Here is a 27,036-nt window from a genome sequence, read left to right on the forward strand (position 1 = left end):
TCCATCAATCCAACCTTACGATTATGTATTTCACACTCAAGGGTTTTTCAGCATGTAGTTTCAATCTAACTCTGAATATCACCAGTATCTCCCTCAAGCGGGTCTCAACCACATACTGCCCCACATCTGAATGAATAGGTTGTTTTCATGACAACATATTTAAGTGACATCCCAGCATCAAGTTGATGTAGTGGCCTTGTGACTAACCCAGATCTCCAGTTACAGTAGAATCAGAAGGTGAGAACATGTAGAAGATAATGTTATGTTGTTCTAGAACTTTATTGGTAAATCCTGGGGGTTTTGGGGGTCAAGGTCTACGTGGTCGGAACCAAGTGCACCAACTGCATCAAATAATAACCTTCTCAGGCCAAGTTGATATTCATCTCTGGAAAACTTTTCATCCTGGCCGGAATTTTCATCCTCATCCCTGTTTCCATGGTAGCCATTTCAATCATCAGTGATTCCTCCACTAGGATTGGAGGAAAGACTGAGCTGGGGGCCTTGCTGTACTTCGGCTGGGGGCGGCCACCCTGCTCCTGGGCATGAGCACAGGCAAGTGTTTTGGGTTACTTGGCTCAATTCAATAGGTGGTCCGCCGCCATGCTCCTGATAGGAGGGACCATACTCTGCTGCTGCATCTTCAAGAGGAACCAGACAGACTCAACAACGACTCAATCAACCTCTCGCTAACAGCTCTGTCTGCAAAAGGCCATAGAGGAGTTTATGTCATATTGTGGTTGGGACCATAGTCTGGTGCAGCTGCTGCTGCTACTGCTTTAAGAGAGACATTCCCAACTTCACAACTCACTTAAATTCCATCACTGGTATCTTATATGATCTTACGTTACCATAGCCCAGTGTTTCTCAATAGAAGTGCACAGAATTAGTCTTCAAAAAGTTTTAGGGGAGCTTGTGCAATATTGCCATATTGCTTACTTTTGCCAGGGCAACAACAAAACAGTTGGGGTAGAAACAGGCTCACCAGTTCCTCACACACGGTAACGACCACACACTTCACCACATCTGTACAGGTTGTGTTTCCATGGCAGCAGATGACGTCAAGCGCCCTTGGGCTTCTGACTGGCCGGGCTCTCTAGTATCACAGAAGAACTCTGCAACAAACATCTGTGAGAAAAGAACTTTGAACAATCTGCTGTTTTAGAACTTTGCTTGCAAAGAATGAAGCTGTAGGCCTGTAGCATCCAGGATCTTCTCTGGAAATATAACATCTCCACTGTTCTGGAGTCTCTTTGTTGAGTCACATCCTTGTTCTTCCAGGAAGTGCATGTTGATGGGCATGGAGATCGTGGGCATCACTATGGGAGTAATGGGATGGATTGTCTCCATAGTGGCCTGTGCTTTGTTTACATCGGGATTGATGGACTTTCCACAGTACAGAGAGGTCAGACTAACTCAGATCATCACCTACTTCTCCATTATTCTAGGGTTGCTAGGGATGATACTCTCCATCTCAGCTACAGTGCACCAACTGTACCCAAAGGAATATGAATATGTCTAAAGTTGAAGTGATTATCTTTGGCAGAATATTCTTCATCCTGGCTGGTCTCATCCACCTGATCTTGATCTTCTTGGTTGCCCTTGACTTGACACTAAACTCGGACCATGAGAACTTCCTGCGGAGTAATAACCTGATGTTCTCAGCTGAATTTAATAGGTGGGCCGCTTCACTGCTTCTGATAAGAGGGACCATAGTCTGCTGCTGCTTCATGAGTAAAGCCTGAGTTGACAACTGTCTCTGATTCCCTAAATTGTGTCTTACACAACCTTAATTTATCTGAGCCATTCTACTACTCTAAGCAATAGGTTGTAAGCAATACATACAGTATAGTTATCAGCAATATGATTATTGATAATGGCTACACTTTAAATGTTAGTCTTCAATGCAGACTTTGATCAGTTGAATCAGGTGTGTTACTGCCTGGCTGGAACAAAAGCCTGCACCCACACTGGCACTTTCAGGGACTGATATTGTTCTTTGAATCAGTAACACTTACTAAAAATGGCCACATAAAAAATATTGCCATGTGTTGAATCAGTGATACACAGAATAGACTCACAGCTACCACTGAGGGAAGAGTGTTTTATCCCTGAGGGAAGAGTATTTCATCCCTGAGGGAATGGTCCTTTATCCCAGAGGGAAGAGTGTTTTATCCCTGAGGGAAGGGTCCTTTATCCCTGAGGGAAGAGTGTTTTATCCCTGAGGGAAGGGTCCTTTATCCCTGAGGGAAGAGTGTTTTATCCCTGAGGGAAGGATCCTTTCACTATCCCTGAGGGAAGGGTCCTTTATTTATCCCTGAGGTAAGTATTCTTTATCCCCAAGGAAAGTGTCCTTTATCCCTGAAGGAAGGGTGCTTTATCCCTGAGGGAAGGGTCCTTAATCCCTGAGGGAAGAGTGTTTTAACATTGGGGGAACGGTCCTTTATCCCTGAGGGAAGAGTGTTTTATCCCTGAGGGAAGGGTCCTTTATCCGAGAGGGAAGAGTGTTTTATCCCTGAGGGGAGGGTCCTTCATCCCTGAGGGAAGGGTCCTTTACAGTGGATTGCAAAAGTCTTCACCCACCTTTTTATTTTATTTTTATTTTAATTTTTTTAGGGGGTAGATCAGCTTTAATATTGTAGATAGATTGTAACTTCCATCAATGTCATTGTCTGCAATCCCCCATATGTTTTTTTTCTTTTTCTCTCGCATATATATATATATATATATATATATACAGTGGGGAAAAAAAGTATTTAGTCAGCCACCAATTGTGCAAGTTCTCCCACTTAAAAAGATGAGAGAGGCCTGTAATTTTCATCATCGGTACACGTCAACTATAACAGACAAATTGATTTGTAGGATTTTTAATGAATTTATTTGCAAATTATGGTGGAAAATAAGTATTTGGTCACCTACAAACAAGCAAGATTTCTGGCACTCACAGACCTGTAACTTCTTCTTTAAGAGGCTCCTCTGTCCTCCACTCGTTACATGTATTAATGGCACCTGTTTGAACTTGTTATCAGTATAAAAGACACCTGTCCACAACCTCAAACAGTCACACTCCAAACTCCACTATGGCCAAGACCAAAGAGCTGTCAAAGGACACCAGAAACAAAATTGTAGACCTGCACCAGGCTGGGAAGACTGAATCTGCAATAGGTAAGCATCTTGGTTTGAAGAAATCAACTGTGGGAGCAATTATTAGGAAATGGAAGACATACAAGACCACTGATAATCTCCCTCGATCTGGGGCTCCACGCAAGATCTCACCCCGTGGGGTCAAAATGATCACAAGAACGGTGAGCAAAAATCCCAGAACCACACGGGGGGACCTAGTGAATGACCTGCAGAGAGCTGGGACCAAAGTAACAAAGCCTACCATCAGTGACACACTACGCCGCCAGGGACTCAAATCCTGCAGTGCCAGAAGTGTCCCCCTGCTTAAGCCAGTACATGTCCATGCCCGTCTGAAGTTTGCTAGAGTGCATTTGGATGATCCAGAAGAGGATTGGGGGAATGTCATATGGTCAGATGAAACCAAAATAGAACTTTTTGGTAAAAACTCAACTCGTCGTGTTTGGAGGACAAAGAATGCTGAGTTGCATCCAAAGAACACCATACCTACTGTGGAGCACGGGGGTGGAAACATCATGCTTTGGGGCTGTTTTTCTGCAAAGGGACCAGGACGACTGATCCGTGTAAAGGAAAAAATGAATGGGGCCATGTATCGTGAGATTTTGAGTGAAAACCTCCTTCCATCAGCAATGGCATTGAAGATGAAACGTGGCTGGGTCTTTCAGCATGACAATGATCCCAAACACACCGCCCGGGCAACGAATGAGTGGCTTTGTAAGAAGCATTTCAAGGTCCTGGAGTGGCCTAGCCAGTCTCCAGATCTCAACCCCATAGAAAATCTTTGGAGGGAGTTGAAAGTCCGTGTTGCCCAGCGACAGCCCCAAAACATCACTGCTCTAGAGAAGATCTGCATGGAGGAATGGGCCAAAATACCAGCAACAGTGTGTGAAAACCTTGTGAAGACTTACAGAAAACGTTTGACCTGTGTCATTGCCAACAAAGGGTATATAACAAAGTATTGAGAAACTTTTGTTATTGACCAAATAGAGACATGGGGCGGCGCACAATTGGCCCAGCGTCGTCCAAGGTAGGGGAGGGTTTGGCCGGCAGGGATAGCGTTTGCAATGCCAGGGTTGTGGGTTCGATTCCCATGGGGGGCCGGTATTTAAAAAAAAAGTAGGCACAGGCCGGACCGGCCTGGCAACGCGCACCACTGGCTTGGTGCGAGGAGCAGGAACAGGCCGGACCGGGCTGGCGACGCGCACCACTGGCTTGGTGCGAGGAGCAGGAACAGGCCGGGCCGGACTGGCGACGCGCACCACTGGCATGGTGCGAGGAGCAGGAACGGGCCAGACCAGGCTGGCGACGCGCACCACTGGCTTGGTGCGAGGAGCAGGAACGGGCCGGACCGGGCTGGCGACGCGCACCACTGGCTTGGTGCGAGGAGCAGGAACGGGCCGGGCCGGGCTGGCGACGCGCACCACTGGCTTGGTGCGAGGAGCAGGAACGGGCCGGACCGGGCTGGCGACGCGCACCACTGGCTTATTGCGAGGAGCAGGAACAGGCCGGACCGGGCTGGCGACGCGCACCACTGGCTTGGTGCGAGGAGCAGGAACAGGCCGGGCCGGACTGGTGACGCGCACAACTAGGTTGATCCGAGGAGCAGGAACAGGCCGGGCCGGACTGGCACTGGCTTGGTGCGTGGAGCAGGAACAGGCCGGGCCGGACTGGTGATGCGCACCACTGGCTTGTTGCGTGGAGCAGGAACAGGCCGGGCCGGGCTGGCGACGCGCACCACTGGCTTGGTGGGAGGAGCAGGAACAGGCCGGGCCGGGCTGGGAACACGCACCACTGGTTTGGTGCGAGGAGCAGGAACGGGCCGGGCCGGGCTGGGAACACGCACCACTGGTTTGGTGCGAGGAGCAGGAACAGGCCGGGCCGGAATGGCGACGCGCACTACTGTCTTGGTGCGAGGAGCAGGAACAGGCCGGGCCGGGCTGGCGACGCGCACCACTTGCTTGGTGCGAGGAGCAGGAACGGGTCGGGCCGTACTGGGAATACGCACCACTGGCTTAGTGCGGGGAGCAGGAACGGGCCGGACCGGACTGGCGACACGCACCACTTCCTTGGTGCGAGGAGCGGGACTGGGTTCCTTTATTAACCCCCGCTCCTTCTGCTGCCTAACCAGCTCCTCTCGCCGTGCCTCTACACTTTCCTTCTCCCTTTTAGCCTCCTGTAGCACCTCCCTCTGACCGAATAACTCCTGCTCCCTCTGAACCAATAGCCCCCGTAACATGGTGGCCTCCTCTCCTAACCTGCAGATCCGCCATTTAACGGCCTCCTGCTGCCTCGTCGTCCACACCGTGTGCCCCCAAAATTGTTTCTTGGGGTTGCCTCTCGGGTCTCCGTCGTCGGCACTGTTGGCGCCGTTTCTCCTCTCTATACCGGGCCTCCACTGTCTCCTCCCAGGGACGGCGATCCATCCCAGCCTGAATCTCCTCCCAAGTCCAGGATCCCTTACCGTCCAGGATCTCCTCCCAGGTCCAGGCTGTCTGCTCATGGACACGCTGCTTGGTCCTCGTTTGGTGGGATCTTCTGTCACGTTCGTTCATAGACGGGTCAGACCAAGGTGCAGCGTGATATGCATACATGTTTATTTAAACTTAATAAACACTCGACAAAACAATAAACGAAACGAAAAGTCCAAGGTAGACACAAACAACATACCTCACACGGAGCAAGATCCCACAACTCAATAGTGCCAATAGGCTGCCTAAATATGGTCCCCAATCAGAGACAACGAGCGACAGCTGCCTCTGATTGGGAACCACCACCGGCCAACATAGAAATCCCCATACGAGATAGAAAACATAGAACCACACAACATAGAATATACACACCCTGATTCAACATATAAGCGTCCCCTGAGTCAGGGCGTGACATGGTAGCAAGAATTTGATATAATAATTTAAATTGAAAGATTCTAAGTTTTGAATCCGGTGTCGTTTTGCGTATCAGTTCATAAACACTGTGCCATGGGATCGGTACGTCAAAAATCTCTTCCCAACTATTTTGCAATCTATATGGGACGGCTGTCAATCCTTTCGTCCTTAAATGAAACTGGTATACTTTTTCATTTATCACTGTTTTCTTTAACCAATTATGTTCTTTAATGCAAGGCCGACAGACAAGTTCCTTACTTTCTCCCCCTTCCACTTTCCTCTTCCATTTTTTCGGTAAGACTGCAATTATTTGGTTGTAATTTTGGGTAGAGCAGACATTTCCACATGTTTTTGTTAGCTGCATATGCGACATAACTCCACCAGTCCTAGCGATGATATCATTTACGAAGATTATAGCTTTTTTTTTAATTTTGTCAAAAAAAAGTTTTTTTGTCAATTAGTGTATTTGAGTTGAACCATAATATTTGTTGCATTATTTGTTCTGTCGTTTCTGGAGGATTCAATTGAAATTGCAACCATCTTTCTATGGCTTGTTTTAGAAATAGTAATATTTGGGAGATGATTTCCTTTTCAAATAACTGAAAGTGAGAGGTTGTAATCTGAATTATGGGAAAAAGACCATTCTTGAACATTGGGTGAGACAATCTTACTAATTTGCTAGAGAACCAGTTCGGATTTAAGTATAACTTTTGTATGACTGAAGCTTTTAGTGATAGGTCTAATGTTTTAATATTTAATCATTTCTGTCCTCCGAATTCATATTCATTATATAAATAGGCCCGTTTAATTTTGTCTGGCTTGCCGTTCAAATAAAGTTGAATATTTTTTTCCTCATATAATTTTAAAAAACTGTTCGCTAGGCGTAGGCAAGACCAAAAGCAAATAGGTAAACTGGGATAATACTAAAGAGTTAATCAGGGTGATTTTTCCACAAATTGACAGGTATTTACCTTTCCATGGTATCAAGATCTTATCTATTTTTGCTAACTTTGCTAAAATTTATTGGAGTGAGATCATTTATTTCCTTTGGGATATGTATTCCGAGTATATCCACATCACCATCAGACCATTTTATTGGTAAACTACATGATAATGTAAAAATTGTATTTTTTTAGTGATCCAATACGTAATATAGTACATTTGTCATAATGTATCTAGATCCTCTATGAGGCTGTGGAGGGATCTAGTTGTGGATTTAAAAGAAAACATGAATCATCAGCGTACAATGACACCTTTGTTTTTATGCCCTGGATTTCTAATCCCTTGATATTATTGATGGATCTGATTTGAAGAGCTAACATCTCGATGGCGATAATAAATAGATATGCCGATAGTGGACAACCTTGTTTCAACCTTGTTTTACTATACATGATTTTGACCCATTTTATAATAGATTCTCCAAAATTGAAATGCTCAGGCATTTATATATAAACCCCAGTTGTACTTTAGCAAATGCCTTTTCGAAGTCTGCTATGAATAGCAGGCCTGGTTTCCCAGATTTTCCATAGTGTTCTATTGTTTCCAGTACTTGCCTTATATTATCTCCAATGTATCTTCCATGTAAAAAACCTGTCTGATTAGAATGAATAATGTCCGACAATACCTTTTTAATTCTATGCGCTACACATTTTGATAAAATTTTTGCATCACAACACTGAACTGTAAGGAGCCTCCAATTTTTTACCTGTCTCTATCTTACCTGTGTTCAATACTCACCTATCTTTCTTTATCTTACCTGTGTTCAATACTCACCTATCTTTCTTTATCTTACCTGTGTTCTATACTCACCTACCTGTCTCTATCTTACCTGTGTTCAATACTCACCTACCTGTCTCTATCTTACCTGTGTTCAATACTCACCTACCTGTCTCTATCTTACCTGTGTTCAATACTCACCTACCTGTCTCTCTCTTACCTTTGTTCAATACTCACCTTCCTGTTTCTTTCTTACCTGTGTGCAACAATAATGGCATTCATAAACTCCTGTGAGATTAATAGAGACATTAACACAGAGGAGAAAAAAACCCTCCAACGCTAAGTGATATCACTCTTCTAGAACCACCCAGAGCTGTATTATGCATACCAAGTAGATATCTGGTAGTTCAGAGGGTCCTCTTCTAAGGTTCCTTTTATTTCAAAGACTGAGAGAACGAGTGGGTTATTTTTCCCACAGGCAGTCACACACACACACACACACACACACACACACACACACACACACACACACACACACACACATTTGTTTTACTATCCATGTTGGGACCAATCAATTGATTCCCATTGAAAATCCTACTTTCCCTAACCCCTAACCCTAACCCTTAACCTAACCCTAACCTTAGGACGTTGAAGAGTGGTTATTCTCAAAGTATGCCTCTCTCTCTCTCTCTCTCTCTCCCTCTCTCTCTCTCTCTCTCTCTCTCTCTCTCTCTCTCTCTCTCTCTCTCTCTCTCTCTCTCTCTCTCTCTCTCTCTCTCTCTCTCTCTCTCTCTCTCTCTCTCTCTCTATTTCAATTCGATTTCAATTTAAGGGCTTTATTGGCATGGGAAACATATGTTAACATTGCCAAAGCAAGTGAAGTAGATAATAAACAAAAGTGAAATAAACAATAAAAATTAACAGTAAACATTACACTCACAAAAGTTCAAAAGGAATAAAGACATTTCAAATATCATATTATGTGCAAATAGTTAAAGTACAAAAGGGAAAATAAATAAACACACTACCAGTCAAAAGTTTTAGAATACCTACTCATTCAAGAGTTTTTCTTTATTTGTACTATTTTCTACATTGTAGAATAATAGTGAAGACATCAAAACTATGAAATATCACATATGGAATCATGTAGTAAACAAAAAAGTGTTAAACAAATCAAAATATATTTTATATTTGAGATTTTTTAAATAGCCACCCTTTGCCTTGATGACAGCTTTGCACACTCTTGGCATTCTCACAACCAGCTTCATGGGGTAGTCACCTGGAATACATTTAAATTAACAGGTGTGCCTTGTTAAAAGTTAATTTGTGGAATTTCTTTCCTTCTTAATGCATTTGAGCCAATCAGTTGTGTTGTGACAAGGTAGGGGGGGTATACAGAAGATAGCCTTATTTGGTAAAACACCAAGTCCATATTATGGCAAGAACAGCTCAAATAAGCAAAGAGAAACGACAGTCCATCATTACTTTAAGACATGAAGGTCAGTCAATACAGAACATTTTAAGAACTTTGAAAGTTTCTTCAAGTGCAGTCGCAAAAACCATCAAGTGCTATGATGAAACTGGCTCTCATGAGGACCGCCACAGGAATGGAAGACCCAGAGTTACCTCTACTGCAGAGGACAGCCTCAGAAATTCCAGCAAAAGAAATGCTTCACAGAGTTTAAGTAACAGACATCTCAACATCAACTGTTCAGAGGAGACTGTGTGAATCAGGCCTTCATGGTCGAATTCCTTTGTCCTTAGGTCTGGAGTCCAAATTTGAGATGTTTGGTTCCAACCGCCTTGTCTTTGTGAGAGTGTTGGTGAACGGATGATCTCCGCATGTGTATTTCCCACCGTAAAGCATGGAGGCGGAGGTGCTTTGCTGGTGACACTGTCTGTGATTTATTTAGAATTCAAGGCACACTTAACCAGCATTCTGCAGCAATACGCTATCACATCTGGTTTGGGCTTAGTAGGATTATCATTTGTTTTTCAACAGGACAATGACCCAACACACCTCCAGGCTGTGTAAGGCCTATTTTACCAAGAAGGAGAGTGATGGAGTGCTGCGTCAGATGACCTGGCCTCCACAATCACCCGACCTCAACCAAATTGAGATGGTTTGGGATGATTCGAACCGCAGAGTGAAGGAAAAGCTGTTGGAAAAGCATTCCAGGTGAAGCTGATTGAGAGAATGCCATGAGTGTGCAAAGCTGTCATCAAGGCAAAGTGTGGCTATTTGAAGAATCTCAAATATATGTTTAACACTTTTTGGGTTACTACGTGATTCCATATGTGTTATTTCATAGTTGTGATGTATTCACTATTTTTCTACTATGTAGAAAAGAGTAAAAATAAAGACAAACTCTTGAATGAGTAGGTGTTCTAAAACTTTTGACCGGTAGTGTAAATATGGGTTGAATTTACAATGGTGTTTGTTCTTCACTGGTTGCCCTTTTCTTGTGGCAACAGGTCACAAATATTGCTGCTGTGATGGCACACTGTGGTATTTCACCCAATAGATATGGGAGTTTATCAAAATTGGGTTTGTTTTCAAATTCTTTGTGGATCTGTGTAATCTGAGGGAAATATGTGTCTCTAATATGGTCATACATTTGGCAGGTTAGGAAGTGCAGCTCAGTTTCCATCTCATTTTGTGGGCAGTGTGCACATAGCCTGTCTTCTCTTGAGAGCCAGGTCTGCCTACGGCGGCCTTTCTCAATAGCCAGGCTATGCTCACTGAGTCTGTACGTAGTCAAAGACGCTGTGTACACTGTTTACGGCCAAATAGCATTCTAGTTTGCTCTGTTTTTTTGTTGATTCTTTGTAATATGTCAAGTAATTCTATTTTTGTTTTCTCATGGTTTGATTGGGTCTAATTGTGTTCCTTTCCTGGGGCTTTGTGGGGTCTGTTTTTGTTTGTGAACAGAGCCCAAGGACCAGCTTGCTTAGGGGACTCTCCTCCAGGTTAATCTCTCTGTAGGTGATGGCTTTGTTATGGAAGGTTTGGGAATCGCTTCCTTTTAAGTGGTTATAGAATTTAACGGCTCTTTTCTGGATTTTGATCATTAGCGGGTATCTGCCTAATTCTACTCTGCATGCATTATTTGGTGATCTACGTTGTACACTGAGGATATTTTTGCAGAATTCTGCATGCAGAGTCTCAATTTGGTGTTTGTCCCATTTTGTGAATTCTGGGTTGGTGAGTGGACCGCAGACCTTACAACCGTAAAGGGCAATAGGGTTCTGTAACTGATTGAAGTATTTTTAGCCAGATCCTAATTGGTATGTCAAATTTTATGTTCCGTTTGATGGCATAGAAGGCCCTTATTGCCTTGTCTCTCAGATCGTTCACAGCTTTGTGGAAGTTAACTGTGGCGTTGATGTTTAGGCCGAGGTTTGTATAGTTTTTTGTGTGCTGTAGGGCAACGGTGTCTAGATGGAATTTGTATTTGTGGTCCTGGCAACTGGACCTTTTTTGGAACACCGTTATTTTAGTCTTACTGAGATTTACTTTCATGGCCCAAGTCTGACAGAATCTGTGCAGAAGATCTAGGTATTGCTGTAGGCCCTCCTTGGTTGAGGACAGAAGCACCAGATCATCAGCAAACAGTAGACATTTGACTTCAGATTCTAGTAGGGTGAGGCCGGGTGCTGCAGACTGTTCTAGTGCTCTCGCCAATTCGTTGATATATATGTTGAAGAAGGTGGGGCTTAAGCTGCATCCCTGTCTCCCCCCACGGCCCTGTGGAAAGAAATGTCTGTGTTTTTTGCCAATTTTTACCTCACACTTGTTTGTGTACATGGATTTTATAATGTCATATGTTTTTCCCCCAACACCACATTCCATCAATCTGTATAGCAGACCCTCATGCCAAATTGAGTCAAAAGCTTTTTTGAAATCAACAAAGCATGAGAAGACTTTGCCTTTGTTTTGGTTTGTTTGTTTGTCAATTAGGGTGTGCAGGGTGAATACGTAGTCTGTCGTACGTTAATTTGGTAGAAAGTTTGACAATTTGACATTTGCTCAGTACATTATTTTCACTGAGGAAATGTACAAGTCTGCTGTTAATGATAATGCAGAGGATTTTCCCAAGCTTGCTGTTGACGCATATTCCACGGTAGTTATTTGGGTCAAATGTGTCTCCACTTTTGTGGATTGGGGTGATCAGTCCTTGGTTCCAAATATTGGAGAAGATGCCAGAGCCAAGGATGATGTTAAAGTGTTTAAGTATAGCCAATTGGAATTTGTGGTCTGTATATTTTATCATTTCATTGAGGATACCATCAACACATCAGGCCTTTTTGGTTTGGAGGGTTTGTATTTTGTCCTGTAGTTCATTCAATGTAATTGGAGAATCCAGTGGGGTCTGCTAGTCTTTAATAGTTTATTCTAAGATTTGTACTTGTTCAAGTATATGTTTTTGCTGTTTGTTCTTTGTTATAGGGCCAAAAATATTGGAAAAGTGGTTTACCCATTCATCTCCGTTTTGGATAGATAACTCTTCGTGTTGTTGTTTGTTTAGTGTTTTCCAATTTTCCCAGAAGTGGTTAGAGTCTATGGATTCTTCACTTACATTGAACTGATTTCTGACGCAGTGTCCCTTCTTTTCCGTAGTGTATTTCTGTATTGTTTTAGTGATTCACCATAGTGAAGGCGTACGCTCAGGTTTTCTGGGTCTCTATGTTTTTGGTTGGATAGTTTTCTCAATTTCTTTCTCAGGTTTTTGCATTCTTCATCTGTCACGGTTTCGGCCGAGGCTGCCCCTCCTCCTTGTTCGGGCAGGCTTCGGCGGTCGTCGTCCCCGGAGTACTAGCTGCCACCGTTCGATGTTTCATGTTTGTTTGGTTTTGTCTGTTTGTACACCTGTCCCTTGTTAGTGTTTGATTGTGTTCCCTATTTAGTTTCGTAATTTGAGTCAGGTGTTATGAGTGATTGTTTTTGTCAGCTGTGTTCTTGTGTATGGGGTTTTCGCTCCTAGTGTGTTTTTCGAGTCCGCACGGTGTGCGCCTTTTCTTATTTTACGCACGGGTTGTTGTGTGCGTTTTGTCGCTCTTGCCCCCCGGTTGGGTTGGCTATTTTCTCCTGTTTGGGAGTTGTTTGACTACTAAAGACTGTTGACGAACACCTTTTGTGCCTGCGCTTGATTCCCTGCACCACATCCACACTCAGCTGTTCTGACAGAATCACTCATCACCATGGAATCAGCAGGAGCAACCGCGCCAACAGCGAGCATGGAGGACCGTCTTCGTGGGCAGGAGGACCGGATCAACCAGGTCTGTCATGCCCTGGAGGGGTGATGAACACTCTCCACCGATGGGAGACCAGCCGGGGTACCCACGGCCCCACCTACCGGACCATCCCCATCGGTCAGTCCTCCTGTCCAACTTCCGGAAACCAGTGGGATTCGGCTCTCGCTCCCGAGGGCGTACGACGGCTCCGCTGCCGGGTGTCAAGGGTTCCTGCTGCAGGTGGAGCTCTACCTCGCCACCGTACACCCGGCGCCCTTGGGACACGAGAGCGTCTCCGCCCTCATCTCCTGTCTCACCGGCAAGGCGTTGGAGTGGGCCAACGCCGAATGGAGGAGAATGGACGCCGCTACCACTACCTATGCGGAGTTCTCCCGCCGCTTCCGTGCCGTGTTTGACCATCCTCCAGAAGGGAAGGCGGCGGGGGAGCGTCTGTTCTACCTCCGACAGGGGATGAGGAGCGCCCAGGACTTTGCTCTGGAATTCCGGACTCTAGCGGCAGATGCAGGGTGGAATGAGCGGGCCCTAATAGACCACTTCCGGTGCAGCCTCCAGGAGGACGTCCAGAGAGAGTTGGCGTGCAGGGACACCTCGTTGTCGTTTGACCAACTTGTCGACATGGCCATTCGGCTGGACACCCTGCTCGCCACCCGTGGACGGCCCGGAGGGGGTTCGTTCATTTCACCCTCCAGCACCTCCGAGCCGTGCCCTATGGAGCTCGGGGGTGCTGGCGCTAGAGAACGGAGGAATAGGAACCCGAGGGGGGCCGTTCCCTGCACTAACTGTGGTCGTGGAGGGCACACCGCGGCTAGGTGTTGGGGAGGGTCCCCCGGTGGAGGAGAGGGCAGGCCACGCATTGGGGGGTCCCCCCAGGTGAGTAGGCGCCCTACTTACCCAGAGCTTTCTGTCGTTCACCTAACCTTGCCTGTTTGTTTTCCACAGGTTGCACCTCGGTCCCAGCATAAGGCGCTAGTAGATTCAGGCGCAGCTGGGAATTTTGTAGATCGCCAGTTCTGTGTAGAGTTAGGGATTCCTCTCCTTCCCGTTGATAAGCCTTTCCCTGTTCATGCCCTAGATAGCCGTCCGTTAGGATCTGGGTTGATTAGGGAAGTTACGGCACCCCTTAAGATGATGGCGCAGGAGGGTCATGTGGAAACAATTCAGCTCTATTTGATTGACTCTCCTGCGTATCCGGTGGTGCTGGGGCTTCCCTGGTTGATGACCCATGACCCTACTATTTCGTGGCGAGAGAAAGCTCTTAAAGGGTGGTCTGCCCAGTGTGAGGGTCGGTGTCTGGGTGTTTCCATAGGGGCGACCTCGGTGGAAAGTCCGAATCTAATGCCAGCACTGCATATTCCCCCCGAGTATGAGGATTTGAAAATGGTGTTTAGTAAAACTAGGGCGGCGCAGCTGCCACCTCATAGACTGGGGGATTGTGCGATAGATCTCCAGTCAGGAGCAGCTCTCCCGCGGAGCCATGTGTATCCCTTGTCTCAAGAGGAGAGGAAGGCAATGGAAACTTACATCGCTGAGTCTCTGAGACAGGGATACATACAGCCCTCCACTTCACCCGCTTCCTCAAGTTTCTTTTTGTGAAGAAAAAGGATGGAGGTCTGCGCCCGTGTATTGATTACCGCGGTCTCAATCAGATTACGGTGAAGTACAGCTATCCACTTCCTCTGATTGCGACTATGACGGAGTCGTTACACGGTGCTCAGTTCTTCACAAAATTGGATCTCAGGAGCGCATATAACGGTGCGCATTAGAGAGGGCGATGAATGGAAGACAGCGTTTAGCACGACCTCCGGACATTACGAGTATCTCGTCATGCCATATGGGTTAATGAATGCTCCCTCAGTCTTCCAATCCTTCGTCGATGAGATTTTCCGGGACATGCAGGGACAGGGAGTAGTCGTGTACATAGACGATATTCTGGTGTACAGCCCTACCCGAGCAGAGCATGTAGCCCTGGTGCGCCGAGTATTGAGGAGGCTGTTGGAGCATGACCTATATGTCAAGGCAGAGAAATGTCTGTTCTTTCAGAAGTCGGTCTCCTTTCTGGGTTATCAGTTGTCTGCGTCAGGGGTGAAGATGGAGGTGGACCGGGTGTCAGCTGTGCGTAATTGGCAGACCCCAACTACTGTGAAGGAGGTGCAACAGTTCTTGGGTTTTGCGAATTATTACCGGAGGTTTATCCGGGGTTTTGGACAGGTGGCAGCTCCCATAACGTCTCTGTTGAAGGGGGGTCCGGTGCGCTTGCGGTGGTCAGCTGAGGCGGACAGGGCTTTTGGGAGACTGAAGGACCTGTTTACCTCGGCGCCGGTGTTGGCGCATCCAGATCCCTCTTTACCTTTCCAGGTAGAGGTAGACGCATCAGAGGCCGGTATAGGGGCCGTTCTCTCCCAACGGTCTGGCACACCACCTAAACTCCGTCCCTGTGCCTTTTATTCTAAAAAGCTCAGTCCGGCGGAGCGGAATTATGACGTAGGAGACAGGGAGCTGTTAGCCGTGGTACAGGCCCTAAAGGTGTGGCGGCATTGGCTTGAGGGGGCTCAACACCCTTTCCTCATTCTAACTGACCACCGTAACCTGGAATACATCCGGGCAGCTAGGAGATTGAATCCTCGCCAGGCCCGCTGGACTATGTTTCTAGCCCGGTTTGTGTTTAAAATTACTTACATCCCTGGGTCCCAGAACGGGAAGGCAGATGCCCTGTCTCGGCGGTATGACGCGGAGGAGAGGTCCGTTGAGCCCACTCCCATACTACCGGAGTCTTGTCTGGTTGCACCGGTGGTATGGGAGGTTGATGCCGAGATCGAGCGGGCGTTACGCACCGACCCAAGTCCTCCACAGTGTCCAGTGGGTCGGACGTACGTTCCGCTCGAGGTACGCGATCGCCTCATTTATTGGGCTCATACGTCCCCTCCTCTGGACATCCAGGTATCGGCCGGACAGTTCACTGCCTTAGCACTAAGTACTGGTGGCCAACGTTAGCCAGGGATGTGAGGATTTATGTCTCCTCCTGTTCGGTGTGTGCCCAGTGTAAGGCGCCCAGACATTTGCCCAGGGGTAAGCTACAACCCCTGCCCGTTCCACAACGACCCTGGTCCCACCTCTCGGTGGATTTTGTTACCGACCTTCCCCCCTCACAGGGGAATACTACCATCCTGGTCGTTGTGGATCGGTTCTCGAAGGCCTGTCGTCTCCTTCCCCTGCCGGATCTACCCACTGCCCTACAGACCGCTGAGGCTCTGTTTACCCATGTCTTCCGGCATTACGGGGTACCCGAGGATATAGTGTCTGATCGAGGCCCCCAGTTCACCTCCAGAGTGTGGAGAGCGTTTATGGAACGGTTGGGGGTTTCGGTAAGCCTTACCTCGGGTTACCATCCGGAGAGTAATGGGCAGGTTGAACGTGTTAACCAGGATGTTATTTTACGCACGGGTTGTTGTGTGCGTTTTGTCGCTCTTGCCCCCCGGTTGGGTTGGCTATTTTCTCCTGTTTGGGAGTTGTTTGACTACTAAAGACTGTTGACGAACACCTTTTGTGCCTGCGCTTGATTCCCTGCACCACATCCACACTCAGCTGTTCTGACATCATCGAACCATTTGTCATCGTTGTTAATTTTCTTCGGTTTTCTGTTTGACATTTTTTAGATTTGATAGGGAAGCTGAGAGGTCAAATATACTGTTTAGGTTTTCTACTGCCAAGTTTACACCTTCACTATTACAGTGGAACGTTTTGTTTAGGAAGTTGTCTAAAAGGGCTTGAATTTGTTGTTGCCTAATTGTTTTTTGATAGGTTTCTACACTACTTTCCTTCTATATATAGCATTTCTTAATATTATTAAGTTCTGTTGCTTTGATGCCTCATGATTAAATATTGCTCTGTTCAGGTAGACTGTGATTTTGCTGTGATCTGATAGGGGTGTCAGTGGGCTGACTGTAAACGCTCTAAGAGACTCTGGATTACGGTCAGTGATAAAGTAGTCTACAGTACTACTGCCAAGAGATGAGCTATAGGTGTACGTAACGTAGGAGTCCCCTTGACGCCTACCGTTGACTATGTACATACCCAGCGTGCGACAGAGCTGCAGGAGTTGTGACCCGTTTTTGTTGGTTATGTTTTCGTAGTTGTGCCTAGGGGGCATATGGGGGGAGGGAATGCTGTCACCTCCAGGTAGGTGTTTGTCAACAAAAAAGATTAATCTTGAAGCTTTTTTTTTGCGATCCGGGAAAGTTCGTAAGATCAGTACAACACGCTATGAAAACTTATTTTATGTGTTGCGTGAGTGCGTCGGGGTAGGAGAGTTTCCAATGAGCTGTCGTCGGTCAGCTCTGACTCTGCTGCCCAAAAAAGGGGACTTGTGTGAACTTAAGAACTGAAGGCCTGTGGCATTGCTCTATGCGGACTACAAGATATTTTGTTACGGTCCTCGCTAACAGACTGAAGTCCCATCTGGACTCTATAGTACACAAGGACCAGACATATTGTGTACCGGGTCGCTCAGTCACGGACAACTAGGACTTGTCAAGAGTTTCTAATGTGAATTTTGGACTGGTCTATTTAGACCAAGAGAAGGCTTTTGATAGAGTGGACCATGAATATCTGTTTAATCTGATGTCTGTATTTGGGTTTGGGGAAAGGTTTTTGGCCAGTGTGAAGATGTTGTATGCTGGAGGCGTCATGTATGGTCAAGGTGGGAGGGGGCTCAGTAGGCCAGTCGGTGTGAGGCGGGGCAATGAGACAAGGATGCCCTCTGTCGGGGCAGTTATATACACTAGCCATTGTGCCTTTTTTGGGCCTGCTACGCAGGAGTGTGCTGAACAGGTATGGGTGTGTTGACAGGCATAGCAGTGTCGGTGTATGCAGATGCCATCACTGATTCCTGGTGGAACTGGAGAGCAGGGTGGCTGCATTCCGACTAAAGGCAGCGCAGAGACTGCTGTACCATACTGATGTCGGATGGATGGAACCAGCATTTGCACTGCTGAGGAGAGCTGGCGGATTAGGGTTGAACTGGCAGCTGTTCCTCATTAGGCTGGAGAGGCTGTGTACAGCAGATCTCTCTGATTTTTACTCGGCGGTGCTAAGGGCCTGGCAGCTGCTAAGGCCCACACGAAAAGGGGGTGTGGAGCCTGGGTTGTGGGTGCGGGAGGAGCCTATCTTCCACAACCCAGCCATCCTTTTGAGAACACTCCGAGCCTGGGGACGTTTGAGGGGGTGGGAGGTAAAGCCCTCTACAACCTCTGCATTAAGGTAAATAACATTAGGAGCCTAACAGGAGTGAAGGCACATCAGTGGCAGGGGGTATGTGGGGCGTAATGTATGGTGGATTTTAGATGGAGGGGGCTCTACAAACTCCCAGTACCAAAGAGGTCAGGGGACCTCCAGTAGAGGGTTCTACATGGAGCCCTGGCCACTAACAACTGGTTGGCACGGGTCGACCCGGGAGTCGGACAGGGGTGTCCATTCTGTGTCATGAGTGAAACTGTGATTCACGTGTTTTCTGTGTACGTCAGGTTAATTCCATTAATGTCTCCGTTGGAATGTCTGTGTGAGAGGTTGGGGGTGGAGTTTACTGTCGGGATGTGTATAATGGGGTACAGGTGTTCGAATAAGGAAACGGCCAAATGTGTGTTGTTGAATTTTCTGTTTGCTCAGGCAAAGTTGGCTATTTGGGTAACAATTAGGAACAGGGTCAAAGGTGGGGGGATAACTGATAGATTAATTATTAATGACTAATTATTACACCCTGAAACTGTGTATAATGTGTTAGAAATGTGTGAGTGTAGGACCAGTAAAGGCTATGGCATTGAGCCACTATTTAGCAATGTGAGTAAGAGTTAGGCCAGACAACAAAGACAACTGAGAAACTAAGATAAAGAGGCCTCCCAATTTAGGGAGGGGAGAAACTGTTATGAAAACATGGTGCAGAATATTGTGAGAACGGCAATAACTGAGTAAAGCAGGGAGTAGGATATGTGTGTGTGTGTGTGTGTGTATGTATGTGTGTATGCATGTGTGTATATGTGTGTGTGAGTGGCGCAGTGGTCTAAGGCACTGCATCGCAGTGCTAACTGTGCCACTAGATCCTGGTTCGAATCCAGGCTCTGTCGCAGCCGGCCGCGACCAGGAGACTCATGGGCGTCGCACAATTGGCCCAGCGTCGTCCATGGTAGGGGAGGGAATGGCCGGCAGGGATGTAGCTCAGTTGATAGAGCATGGCGTTTGCAACGCCAGGGTTGTGGGTTCGATTCCCACGGGGGGCCAGTATAAAAAAATATGTATTCACTAACTGTAAGTCGCTCTGGATAAGAGCGTCTGCTAAATGACTAAAATGTAAATGTAATGTGTGTGTGTGAACTGAAGGTCAGTAGAGCAGTTTTAGAGTGGAAAACTACAGCCCGCCTACAGAGGGAAGGGATTTCTTTTTGTATGACGTATGAGTATAAAAGATGGACTCTGAAATTGTGATGGCAGAATTCTCAATGAATAAATATCTCTGACTATGCAGACCGGGACTCTGGCCGTTACTTAAATCCCAAAAGACTTACAACCTTTTGGGAGACGCACAGAGACACTAAAATAGTTTGTTAAATAATTCACATAACAATAACAGACCCTTTACTATTATTTAATGGGATGGTCTCTGCGCGCCTTAGGGTGGAATTTGAGTTCTATAAAATGATAAAAAGTGTGGAGATGTTTCAGGAGATATGATGTGTCTGTGGGGGCCATCTGTACATCTGGGGAAGATGGGTTGGATATACGGTTGTAAAAGTGGTGAGGTTTTGATTATTGTGATGTGTGGTGTTGTTTTGTATCGTGGGGTAGAGGGCAAGGTGAGTATGCAGTACAGGGGTGAGGCTTTAATGAAATGAGGATGTATCATTAAAGAAAGACATGAAGTCAAAGTCCCTCAGTCTCTACCTCTCTCTCTCTCTCTCTCTAATACTCTCTCTCTACTTCTCCCTCAGTCTCCCTCTCTCTCTCTCTCTCTCTCTCAGTCTCTCTCTCTACCTCTCTCTCTCTCTCTCTACATCTCCCTCACTCTCTCTCTCTCTACCTCTCTCTCTCTCTCTCTCTAATACTCTCTCTCTACTTCTCCCTCAGTCTACCTCTCTCTCTCTCTCTCTCTCTCTCTCTCTCTCTCTCTCTCTCTCTCTCTCTCTCTCTCTCTCTCTCTCTCTCTCTCTCTCTCTCTCTACCTCTCTCTCTCTCTACCTCTCCCTCAGACTCCCCCCCCTCCCTCTCTCTCTCTACCTCTCTCTTTCTCTACCTCTCCCTCAGTCTCCCTCCCCCTCTCTCGCTCTCTACTTCTCCCTCAGTCTCCCTCTCTCTCTCTCTCTCTCTCTCCCTCTCTCTCTCTCTCTCTCTCTCTCTCTCTCTCTCTCTCTCTCTCTCTCTCTCTCTCTCTCTCTCTCTCTCTACATCTCCCTCAGTCTCTCTCTCTACCTCTCTCTCTCTCTCTACATCTCCCTCAGTTCTCTCTCTCTCTCTCTCTCTCTCTCTCTCTCTCTCTCTCTCTCTCTCTCTCTCTCTCTCTCTCTCTCTCTCTACATCTCCCTCAGTCTCTCTCTCTACCTCTCTCTCTCTCTATACATCTCCCTCAGTCTCTCTCTCTCTCTCTCTCTCTCTCTCTCTCTCTCTCTCTCTCTCTCTCTCTCTCTCTCTCTCTCTCTCTACCTCTCCCTCAGTATCTTTCTTCTTCTTTCATCTCCTCTTTCTTTACCACGTACTCTTTCCTTCTCTCCCCCCTTTCTCCCCCCTCTGCTTGGTGTATACTATGAGGCCCAGTCTTCCATGCCTGGAATTACAACAGACTGGAAAAGTGTGGATCTGAGATACAGTTTCTGGACATTCTTAATTTAATAGATTGTATTTTATTCATACTCTCAAAGTGTCTTAAGTGTCAATTTCCTCTGTGCGTTTTTCCAGATAGCCAATAGGCTCCTTCTGTAATTCGGCCTTATAAGTAAAAACAACATGAAGACTGATTGGGTTATGGTGGTTGGCTTGAAAAAAATACAGACACCCGATTAGTTGATGCTTGGCAGTGAGTTCTTTGAATAAGATCAAGGCTGGAAAATAGGACCCCCCTTCTGCTTAAGTTACTTCCCTTTCACAGATCTGATAGGAATGGATAGGTGAAAGCAATATGGCAGAATCGAGGGGGGGTTGTCCATCAATCACACTCTAGGCACATCATGTAGATCTGAGATGCATAAAGTAGCTTCACCTTGCCATCTCATATAGGTATGGAATTACACACACACACCTCTCTCTCTCTCTCTCTCTCTCTCTCTCTCTCTCTCTCTCTCTCTCTCTCTCACCCTCGCTCTCTCCTTCTCACCATTGCCCCCTCTCTCGCTCACTCTCCTTCTCCTCCTCCCTTTCACTCGCTCTCTCTCTCTCTCTGACCTAATATCTTTAAACCAACCCCTGCAGTGGTTTCATTCACCAGTCAGGTGTCTAGAGTGTACGTACGTGGTCTGAGTTCTTAACCAGATGTTAGTGGGTCATAAATACGATTCCATCATCGCCCATGTAAGCTAGGGTGGACTTAGCGATTTGGGAATCCATTTCAAAATGCCTTCTAGGGGACCACTTAGTAGTAGTAGGTAGAGTCTTGGTGGTTCCAACCTTCTTCCATTTAAGAATGATGGAGGCCACTGTGTTCTAGGGGACCTTCAATGCTGCAGACAATTTTTGGTACCCTTCCACAGATCTGTGCTTCGACACAATCCTGTCTCGGAGCTCTAAGGACAATTCCTTCAATCTCATGGCTTGGTTTTTCCTCTGACATGCACTATCAGCTATGGGACCTTATATAGACAGGTGTTTGCCTTTCCAAATCATGTCAAATCAATTGAATTTACCACAGGTGGACTCCAATCAAGTTGTAGAAACACCTCAAGGATGATCAATGGGAACAGGATGCACCTGACTTCAATTTGGAGTCTCGTAGTAAAGGGTCTGAATACTTATGTAAATAAGGCAGAATTAAGTGTCAATTTCCCCCATTTGATTTTCCAGATAGCCAATAGGCTCCTGCTGTAAATCTAAGGAATAAGGAAAAACATGAAGACTGATTGGGTTATGGTGTTTGGCTTGCAAAAAATACAGACACCGATTAGTTGATGCTTGGCAGTGAGTTCTTTGAATAAGATCAAGGCTGGAAAACAGGACCCCCCTTCTGCTTAAGTTACTTCCCTTTCACAGATCTGATAGGAATGGATAGGTGAAAGCAATATGGCAGAATCGAGGGGGGGTTGTCCATCAATCACACTCTAGGCACATCATGTAGATCTGAGATGCATAAAGTAGCTTCACCTTGCCATCTCATATAGGTATGGAATTACATGCACACAGCTCTCTCTCTCTCTCTCTCTCTCTCTCTCTCTCTCTCTCTCTCTCTCTCTCTCTCTCTCTCTCTCTCTCTCTCTCTCTCTCTCTCTCTCTCTGACCTAATATCTTTAAACCAACCCCTGCAGTGGTTTCATTCACCAGTCAGGTGTCTAGAGTCCTGGCACGCCAGGCTGTGAAGCAAACCTCAGACATGCATGTGGTAGTATATGACTAAGTAAGTACTGGTGCTGTTTGAATCATTTCATCTGGGCAGTTTATAAATGTGAATAAATGTATAAAACCACACACCTGTAGGCCAAGAGTCCAAAAACATGCTTTAATAATGATAACAGTGTGTTCAAGATTGAGTGGAATTCTGTTTTTACGATACTTGATTGTAGACTTTTTCTCTGTTGTCCAAGAGAAGGATTCTGCTACATTTGACTAAATGATTTGCACAGTAACTGACATCAAATTTTACAGTAACTAGAAAAGTACATACTTTAGCCAACACACTCATACATTGACCCTTATATTTAACTTTGGGACCATAGTCGATCATGACAGTAAAAGCAAAAAAACTCCATCAGCAAATTCACACAAGAGAGAAACTTCATTAGTGCAAAGAATGTGGCAAAAGCTTCAGTAAAACATTAAAACAGCACAGTGAACAACCTGGAGAATTTCAACACCACCTCCCTTCAGTCCTCTCACCAGGCAGGCTGTCCATCCCCTCATCCCCTGGTGCTGGTCTGTGGTGGTCTGGTCTGTGGTGTGTCTAACCCTCTAGACGTAGGCCTTGCTGCTGCCAGCCACGGAGCTAGCAGCCTTGAAGTACTTGACATCGTGGTTCTCATCGCTGGGGGGGCAGGAGCAGCAGAGGAGCGCCCCGCCCAGGATCATCAGCCCTGCGGAGCCCCAGCCGATGTAGAGTGAGGCTCCCAGCTCCCCTCCTCTGGGCCTCGACCAAAGGGGGTTGTAGAAGTCTTGGATGATGGTGTTGGCCGACCAGCAGACAGGGACCAGGACCAGAAGGGCAGCAATGGAAGACGATTCCGCTAGCGATGGCAACCTTGGCCTTGGACGTCTCGTTATCCACGAGTTGGTGCACTTCCGCCCGGCGATGCCCAGCAGGATGGCGAACACGCCAGCGATTATGGCGATTATGATCAGAGCCCTGGCGGCCTTCAGGTCCTGGGGCAAGGCCAGGAGGAGTCGTAGACCTTACACTCCATCTGTCCCGTGCTCTGGGTCACACAGTTCATCCATAACCCTTCCAAGATGACCTGAGCGGTGATGATGTTGGCTCCGATGAAGGCTGTCACCTTCCACATGGGCAGAGCACAGATGATGATGCTTCCCAGCCAGCCGACGATCGCCAGGGCCGTGCCCAGCGTCTGTAGCCCAACCGACACCATCCTGATGGAGCCCTGGTAGAATGGACAGATTGAGCTTATGGAGGGAGAGATATAGAGACAGGAGAGTATAGCCTGGACAGGGTAGATGTTGACAGTGAATAACTTACCTCCTCTACGTCTCTGACTTATAGGGTTTACTGTGAAAAAATGACGTAATAGGGAGGAGTTTTATCATTCTCTCTCTCTCTCTCTCTCTCTCTCTCTCTCTCTCTCTCTCTCTCTCTCTCTCTGACCTAATATCTTTAAACCAACCCCTGCAGTGGTTTCGTTCACCAGTCAGGTTATTGGGCCCATATAGGGACATATGGATGGATATACTGAAGATCACCTCCATCTCCACCATCCTGGGAGCTCTAGGAGTGATGGGGTCCATCTTTGGGACCAAGTGCTTTAGCTGGTATCCTGCAACTCACCACTGTCTTCTTGGTCTATTACTTGACACAGAATATTCCAGAATACTGGAGGGAGTATATATTCTTTTCCACTGAATTCTGTAGATGGTCCGCCTCCATGCTCCTGATAGGAGGGACCATACTCTGCTGCAGCACCTTGAAGAGGAAGAACCCAGACTCGACAACGACTAAATCAACCTCACACTAATGTCTCTGTCCAGAAGCTGTACCTTCTTGTTATAAAAACCATAGGGATCCAATAATTGTGATTCTATATGTAATTCTATGATGAAAAATGGCCTCTATCCTATCTGTTCAATGTTAGAATTCAGAAGGGACTAGATAGGTGTGAAAGCAACATAGTTATTGTTCCACCTTCTCTTTAACAGGTCAAAGGGGAGTTCATGACATATTGTGTTAAAATATTCAGTTAATTTAGACTGTGTGGAGAAGCCATTTCAATCATCAGTGATTCCTCCACTAGGATTGGAGGGAAGACTGAGCTGGGGGCCTTAATGTACTTCGGCTGGGGGGCGGCCGCCCTGCTCCTGGGCATGGGCGCAGGCAAGTGTTTTGGGTTACTTGGCTCAATTCAATAGGTGGTCCGCCTCCATGCTCCTGATAGGAGGGAACATATGTTGCTGCTGCATCTTCAAGAGGAACCAGACAGACTCAACAACGACTCAATCAACCTCTTGCTAACAGCTCTGTCTGCAAAAGGTCATAGAGGAGTTTATGTCTTATTGTGGTTGGGACCATAGTCTGGTGCAGCTGCTGCTGCTACTGCTTTAAGAGAGACATTCCCAACTCAACAACTCACTTAAATTCCATCACTGGTATCTCATCTGATCTTATGTTACCATAGCCCAGTGTTTCTCCATATAAGTGCACAGAATTAGTCTTCAAAAAGTTTTAGGGGAGCTTGTGCAATATTGCCATATTGCTTACTTTTGCCAGGGCAACAACAAAACAGTTGGGGTAGAAACAAGCTCACCAGTTCCTCACACACGGTAACGACCACACACTTCACCACATCTGTACAGGTTGTGTTTCCATGGCAGCAGATGACGTCAAGCGCCCTTGGGCTTCTGACTGGCCGGGCTCTCTAGTATCACAGAAGAACTCTGCAACAAACATCTTTGAGAAAAGAACGTTGAACAATCTGCAGTTTTAGAACTTTGATTGCAAAGAATGAAGCTGTAGGCCTGTAGAATCAAGGATCTTCTCTGGAAGTATAACATCTCCACTGTTCCGGAATCTGTTTGTTGAGTCACATCCTCGTTCTTCCAGGAAGTGCATGTTGATGGGCATGGAGATCGTGGGTAATATGTGTCTTCAATGCAGACTTTGATCAGTTGAATCAGGTGTGTTACTGCCTGGCTGGAACAAAAGCCTGCACCCACACTGGCACTTGTAGGATGTTTCTATGGGTGGTGGAAATACCACCAAATTAAACTGCTTTTCCATTATTATTTACTCTAATTAAATTGCAACTCTTGTGCTGTCTCCTGACTTCATTTGGTGGAACCTCGTGCTTCTTCCTACCCCGGGGTTGTTTCTGGACTGGGCCAAGGTCTTATCATGGTCTAGGTAGTACGTACGTGTTCTGAGTTCTTAACCAGATGTTAGTGGGTCAAAAATACGATTCCATCATCGCCAATGTAAGCTAGGGTGGACTTAGCGATTTGGGAGCCCATTTCAAAATGCCTTTGAGGGGACCCCCTACCCCCCAAAATGGACATTTCCCCTATAAATGAATTGCTAAAATTATTCATGTGCGTTAAGTTTATATTTTATTTCAGGCCATTATGAAATGTAAACACCCTATAAAGCTGTGGCTAACACATTTGGGTAAAAACAACTGTCAGAATCAGTCGGTAAGGGACCCATGACAGCTGCGTGCAAGTTACTTGCTGTTTTCACACCCATCACTTCCTCTCTGTTTCTGTCCTGCCAACCCTAGGCCAAGTTTACACCTGACATCTCTTATCGAACGCAGACACCAGCCTGACCTATTTACCATAAACGCTCAACTTCACGTCTGCTTCATTAGTTTCTCACTATGGTTTCCTGTAAAAGGGCAAAATAAATTGGTCTATCTGTTCATATCAACTGATTTAGATTTAAACCTAACTGTTTTTTCCCCATTTGGTCACAGCTGCAGACGTAATTATGACTTTCTACCTAGTTCCTTATTGGTGTCTGTGTCTGAGTAGTGAGGAACTACAAGGACATAGTTTTGATCTGGTTCTGTTCGTAAAGTCATTTTCAGTAGAAATGAAAAAGTTAGGGATGAACGGCAGTGTTGTATTTTTGTTTACAGCTCCTTTATTGCAGTAGGGTCACCCAGGGATATTATGAAATATATTGTGTTGGTGTGTGTTGGGTCTCATATTCCTCAGCACGATCCAAGGGGTTTAAGGAAATGTATTTGGCTATACACTGACTCTCTGTTTTGATCTGCCCTTTAAAGATCTCCCCATAGAGTGTAAACAACTGTTCTATTTCTACTGACCTTCTGTGTATAGTGGGGAAAAAAAGTATTAATAATTTGCATAATTTGCAAATAAATTCATAAAAAATCCTACAATGTGACTTTCTGGATTTTTTTTTCTAATTTTGTCTGTCATAGTTGACGTGTACCTATGATGAAAATTACAGGCCTCTCTCATCTTTTTAAGTGGGAGAACTTTCACAATTGGTGGCTGACTAAATACTTTTTTCCCCCACTGTATGTAGACAGACAGGCAGGCAGACAGACAGACAGACAAAGAAAGGCAGTGTATAGCCAACATACATGTCCCTGAACTCAGCCAATCCTTTATAAAGAATATGAACTCGTCTACTTGATGCTGCTTTGATTTGAGTCATTACTTTGTGTTCCTG

At 46.2% G+C, this 27,036-nt stretch overlaps 1 pseudogene; it reads right to left on the reverse strand.

Moving 5' to 3' along the window:
* Window positions 1-22,662: 22,662 nt before the first annotated feature.
* Window positions 22,663-23,838, reverse strand: LOC121565877 (annotated as a pseudogene).
* Between the last annotated feature and the right edge of the window lie 3,198 nt (window positions 23,839-27,036).

This window comes from Coregonus clupeaformis, chromosome 27 (genome assembly GCF_020615455.1).
Source record: "Coregonus clupeaformis isolate EN_2021a chromosome 27, ASM2061545v1, whole genome shotgun sequence".
Classification (NCBI taxonomy): domain Eukaryota; kingdom Metazoa; phylum Chordata; class Actinopteri; order Salmoniformes; family Salmonidae; genus Coregonus; species Coregonus clupeaformis.